Below are 6,569 nucleotides of genomic sequence, written 5' to 3'. Positions count from 1 at the left end.
GACACGTAGCATTAGGGGATCGGAGTGTCACGTTCCGACACGATAAGAATAAAGAGAAGTAATCTTGAATTAACTTAATATACTCGAACTCAAATAATCTAGTTCCCAAATGAGTATGGTGTGGAGGCTTGAGTCCTCATAGATGTGCTTGAGGTTGTTGCCAATGGTCCTTGTACTTGTTGATTGTCACCTGTTGAGTATTGTGGTTGGTTTTACATTATTATTCCATATATATTGCTTTCTATTTTGAGTTGGCCGATGATACCTACTCAGTACTTGTACTGACCCCTACTTTTATTTTCCTTCTTGTTGTTTTGTGGAGTGCAGCAAGTGCACCAGTGACTTCGACTCGTCCGCAACTCTAGCCAGTCTTCAGCACGTCAGATTTTAGGGTGAGCTATTGTTCCTAGCTCGGACTGGATTCTCTTCTTCACGTCTTGATGTCCTTGAAGCTCGGACATGGGCTATCGTTCTACTTGTTTTAGTTTTTAAATACTCTTAGACTTAGTAATTTGAGGATAGATGTTCTTGATGTGATGACTTCCAGATTTTGGGGATGATAAGTATTATACTTTAGAAGTTTATTTAATTGATTTCGTTAATGAGTTTTGGATCTTCCGCATTTTATTTACTATTCCAAATTTATATACTGGTAAACGTTGGGGTTTAGATTGTTGGTTCACTCACCTAGTAAGATAAGTGTGGGTGCCACTCGCGGCTCGTTTTGGGTCGTGACATCTTTTGAGGTATTGACATTGCTGTACAGATTGTACAGATCATCTTGCAGGCCACTTAGAATATAATTTTTACACAAAAAATCCGAGTGTGTCCATGCTTCTTTTATCAAGAATCGTTCATCGGGCGGAGTTTCATCTGACATAACAATAACATTCTCATTAATGAACTTTTGCAGACTCAATGTAGTGAGATAGAAGAACATCTTTTGCTACCATCTCTTAAAGTCGACTCCAGAAAACTTTGCAGGTTTCTCAGTCGGCGCTAAGGCGGCATTTGAACGATTATGTGCAACCGATGTTGTTGCAGCACTTACTATTGCAACACTTATTGTTCGAGCATTTGTTTGACTTGACTTAGTCATTTTTCTTTTTTCTGTCACAAATGGCAGATAACTTAAGTATTTGAAATACTAACATTAAAGAACAAATCTTTAGACAAATTGTTTCTGATTTAGTGATGAAGTTTTTATGTTCTTTTAATCGTTAATCGAATGAATTATAAAAATTCAAGTAACCATAAAGGTTTTGATCTCCAGAAACCTCAAATACAAAAACTTATTAAATTTCTTAAGATTGTTATTAAACCTGTATCATAAGGTTAGCCTAAAACGACAGAAACAGAATAAGATTAAATAGAAAATACATAAAATACAAGAAGTAATCCTAGTCGACAGAAACTACTCTGTGTCCTTATGAAATTTATTCCCCTCACTGTACCCAAAGTTATGGATTAATTTCTCCCAAGATAAAATGGATTAAACCTGTTTAAGAAATAGTGGTACCTCAAATTTCTTTATTTTCAGCGAACTTCAGAACAACAACAAGTCACACAGACTAGTCGATCGACACTTTGATTTATTTGAGAGAAAAATATATATGCAGAGATCCGAAGCCGAAGCCGAAGCCGCAGCCGAGCGAGCGACGACGGCGCGAGGGGGCATCTTCTTCTTAGCTCTTTAAGAAGTAATGGAAGTGTTTCCTTATATAAGGACAACAATTTCCCTTACTTTTGCCTATATGAGAGAAATGACTTTTCATTTGCACTTTGCAAATGACTTTTCATTTTCCCTCTAAAATAGTTCCGTCACTTTTCATATTCTCTCTTTTCTTTTCCCATTCACACTTGCTAAACCCAACACTCTTGTCTTGGAAATGGAGGAGATTTATATGAATATAGCTTGCTCATCATAACAACTGAATCATCGCTTAATAAGTGACCCAACTTGTATGTGTACCTGAAATCTCACAAATATGATCTAAAAACGGGTGTACATGTCGATGGAAGAAACAAAATTGTACCACCAGATAAATTTCACCACATTTGGCCATAACTCCTTGAGAAAACTTGTATGTATGAATCCAGGATCACTCCATCCCACAGCTCTAGCAGGAGATCCTACAAACGTGTACATAACGTTAATCAGTATGAATGCAAAACCAATACACCTCTGTTACCTAGTTCTGTGCTTATAAACACGTGACATACCACACATGTTGTTCTGATGAAATGTCACTGTCCCTGCTGGAGAGCGTTGTTGCACTTGTTCCTTCCATAGCTATACGATGAAATGGAACAACTTCATCAATGTTGTAACCACTTGTCTATGTAACAGTCATCTAGGAGAAGAAAGTCATAAGTTTATTTGGTATTGGAACTAAACACCATAAACATTACTAGATGCATATAGAAAAAGAAAAACTTACTATATCCCATGACTTCCCGAGAGCAAGACGTGGATAAAGAGGTGATTTTGGATTGGAAAATGTGACATATTTTGAGATAGATATCAATTAATTAGACTGTAAAAATACATAAATTTGTTGGTCCATATTCATGTCTCATCAAAGTTACTAATACAAACAGAAATCATAATAATCATTGGCATGAACTAAACTAACCTACAAAGCTCAACTAATTTAACTTAGACAATTATGGTTTAAGTTTCATGGCTAATGTATCCAATTATAGCTAGCCATGACTCTCAAGTAATTCAAGTTGAAAGGGAAAAATGAGTTTAACTTCTATTCTATAGAGACTGAGAGATTGTTTCCGAAAGAATCTCGGCTCAAGTAAAATATCAAAAAAAAAGTTCCTTTCTTCGAAATAATTATAATAAGGAAAGCATTAAAAAAATAACATGATAACTTAAGCACAAAAAACAACATATAGTTATAACATTTTGAAAACCACCAGAGAAGAAGGCAAATGAATGGAGCTCCAGATTGTTTTTTTATTGGTTTGTGGAGGACAAATGGATTCACTGCAAATAATCAAACAATTTAAAACAAAATCATTTACGATATGAGTGATGACTGACGAGTAAAAGCAGCAATTATCTAATTAATTTATGGGGTGGATGGAGATATTTGATTAGTATAGAAAGAAAAAATAAATATTGTTCCGAGAATATTTAGGTATAATTTTAGCAAATAGTATAAAACTTGGATGTAAGTCCCCCGTCCCGGCCTTGGCTTCAACACTGACCTCAAAATAGTCTGCTCTCAGGTATAGGTTAGGAATTGGGTCTTAAATCCGCCTCGAACGGCCTTGACTTCAACACTGACCTCAAAATAGTCTGATCTCAGGTCTAGGTCAGGAATTGGGTCTTAAATTCGACTTTAGAGTCAAGTGGTAAAATAATTTAAAGGAAGTTCTGCAAAATGTTTTATTTGCTTTAAATAGGAAAATATTTTTTTTAAAATTGATGGAAAATAAAGTTATAAAATTATTTAAATCAATCAAACATCAACAGTATATATAAGACAAAGTTTGTTAGATATTTGAGGAGATTTTAAAAAATATTTGAGGGTTTATTTTAAACCAACTTAAGCACAAAAAATAATTTTTTTTGTCATTTTCTCTGTTTTTCAATTGAGTGGGTGGGTGTGTCACATATATTACAAATATTATAAACGTGAGTAGTGTGAAATTATGTCATTCTACTAACCTTTCACTTTGGTTATTATTATAGTTATATATAGTACAACTTATATACTAATATATTTATAGTATAATTATAAATAAATGATATCTTGGCACTAAATTGTAAAAGAGATTATATACTTGAAGTTTGCAGGAGAAAAAACTCCAACCCGGTCATCTTCTGAAGGCTTTGAATTCTTTAGATTTATTGTAAATCATTCAAAATCTTCACTAAATCATATATCAAAAATTGAAACTAAAATATCAACGAAATCAAGAGTTAACAACCAATCTAAGGTGCATGGATTGGAAATCGACATCACATAGGGATAATTGTGATGCTCTATAGTGATGAACATTCATGAATACACTAAGTCATATTCATTCACGCTAATCGTCTTTCGATTTCAAAGAATTTATGCCTAAAATCTCCTATCGGCTCATCTAAATGTCAATTCTAAACAACCCAAAACCTTACTCACTTCTTTCCATTTCAAGAATATGGCAAATAGATCCAACTCATAACCTCTTTTTCAAGCAAGGTACAGACAACAAACCTAAATTACTAGTATCGAATTTGTTACCCGCTCCAATCAATCTCTTTCGAGCATCAACCGGAGATCCGATGTAGGAATTAAGTTTACAACCTTGATCCTTAAGTTAAACCCATGGTAATTAGACCAAATACATGCATTAACAACAAGAAATCAAAACAGAGCATAACACAATACTCACTGTCTTAAATCAACACTCAACCTCATTTTAGCACCTTTAGATCTTCACTCATGTTTATCTTGGTATGGATTGGTTGCATCCTTTTATACTTCTATTGATTGTTAACCCGAGTGGTCAAGTTTCAGTTTCCAAATGAGTCTATCCTAGAGCTGGAAATAGGAATTTTTATGCCGAAAGGTTAGTTTTTCTTGTCTTAAAGCTAGAAAGATGATTTTCAAGGATTGCAATTATACCATCTACTTAGGGTGAGGGATATGGATTCTGAAATCCGTAATCTTGAGTCGTTCCCCTGTTGTCAATGGGTTCCCAAAAGTGTTTGATGATGGTGTTACTCCCTAAAGTAAAATAGACTTCGATATTGACCTTCTCTCATAAATGCAACCTATATCTATTTCTCCTTATCGAATGGCTTAGGCAAAACTCAAGAACTTAAAGGAGAAATTGAGAATTTGTTGGATAAGGGTTTCATCCAACCGAGTATCTCTCCACGGTGTACTCTAGTTCTATTGGTTCGAAAGAAAGACGGTTCACTCCGTACGTGTATTGAATATCGACAATTAAACAAGGTTACATTAAGAATAAGTATCTTCTTCCAACGATAAATTATTTTCTTGATCAACTACAAGGAACTAGTTACTTCTCTTATAGACCTCCAGTCGGGTAATCACCAATTTAGGGTGAAAAATGATGAAACTGTAAAGACAACTTTTTAAACTCGGTATGGTCATTATGAGTTTTTGGTGAGATCCTTTGGCTTGACCAATGCTCTGGCCATGTTTATGGATTAGATGAATAAAGTGTTTAGACAATATCTAAATATGTTTTTTATTGTGTTTATTGATGATATATTGATTTATTCGAGGAGTGAAGACGGGTATACCAATCATTTAAGGGTTGTGTTTTAAGTTCTCAAGGACCACCAACTCTTTGCAAAGTTTAGCAAAAGCATGTTTTAGTTGAGATTCATGGCCTTTCATGGTCATATTGTTTTGGTAAGGGTATTGGGGTAGATCCTAGGAAGATGGATGAGGTTAAGAGTTGGCCTAGAACTTTATGCCCTTCGGATATAAGAAGTTTCCTGGGTTTGGATGGTTACTGCAGAAGATTTATAAAGGGTTTTCTTTGATTGTCTCTCCACTGACTGGTTTGGATGGTTACTGCAGAATTTTTTTAAAGGGTTTTCTTTGATTGTCTCTCCATTAATGAGACTGACTCAAAAGAAAGTCAATTTCATATGGATGGAAGCGTGTGTGCAGAGTTTTTAAGAACTTAAACTATTGACTTACTTTTGCTTTAATGTTGACTTTATCGAAAGAAACCTATGGATTTGTTGTTTATTGTGATGCTTCAAGAATTGGATTAGCGTGTGTCCTTATGCAAAATGGGAAAGTCATCGCCTATGCCTCAAGGAAACTTAAGGCGCACGAAAAGAACTATCCTACCCATGATTTAGAATTAGTGGCAGTTTTCTTTGTCTTAAAGATTTAGAGGCATTACTTATATGTTTTTCATGTTGATGTGTTTACCGACAACAAAAGTTTGCAATATGTGTTTAAATAGAAAGATCTGAATTTTCGTCAAAGGAGGTGCTTGAGTTATTAAAAGATTATGACATGAGTGTTCTCTATCAAATCAGTGTTGAATTTAGAGTCCCATACTCTATAGGGTTCCTAAATTCTCCAATTTGCAAGTTAGAATCTCCATGGAAGTTATGATTTTTACACAATCTCATGGGTTCTTTTCAATTACGATCTAGTTGGTTGTTTTCAATCTTTTTATGTATGAGTTGAGATAATTACATGTTTATAAGTTTAATTTTCATGAACCCATCCATGATCTATGATTTCTGAAATTGATGTAATGATGAAGCCTTTGAAAGATGAAAGATGAATTTATGAAGATATGCATATTTCTATATGAAATTGATGTAAATGTTTTAAGTATGCTTTGAGAGTGAAGTATAAATGTTGTTGTGTTGTGAAATAATTTCTCACATACTACTGAGACAATAATGTGAAAGGATTTTGAATTCACAAGTTTGAAAGGTTTTTTCACCTAAGATAAATCAAGATTAAGGAGAATTCTACTAATAAGACAAGTAGAGATTACCCATGTCTCATAATGATAAAATAAGTATATATATATATATATATATATATATATATAATTTCATT

General features: G+C 33.9%; 1 pseudogene; it reads right to left on the bottom strand.

Annotated features, from left to right (window-relative positions):
- Positions 1 to 2,525, bottom strand: part of LOC107016525 — a 17,293-nt pseudogene extending 14,768 nt beyond the window's left edge.
- Between the last annotated feature and the right edge of the window lie 4,044 nt (positions 2,526 to 6,569).

This window comes from Solanum pennellii, chromosome 4, assembly GCF_001406875.1.
Source record: "Solanum pennellii chromosome 4, SPENNV200".
Lineage (NCBI taxonomy): Eukaryota > Viridiplantae > Streptophyta > Magnoliopsida > Solanales > Solanaceae > Solanum > Solanum pennellii.
Note: the sequence above shows the minus strand (reverse complement) of the source record. Positions and strands in the feature narration are given on the sequence as shown.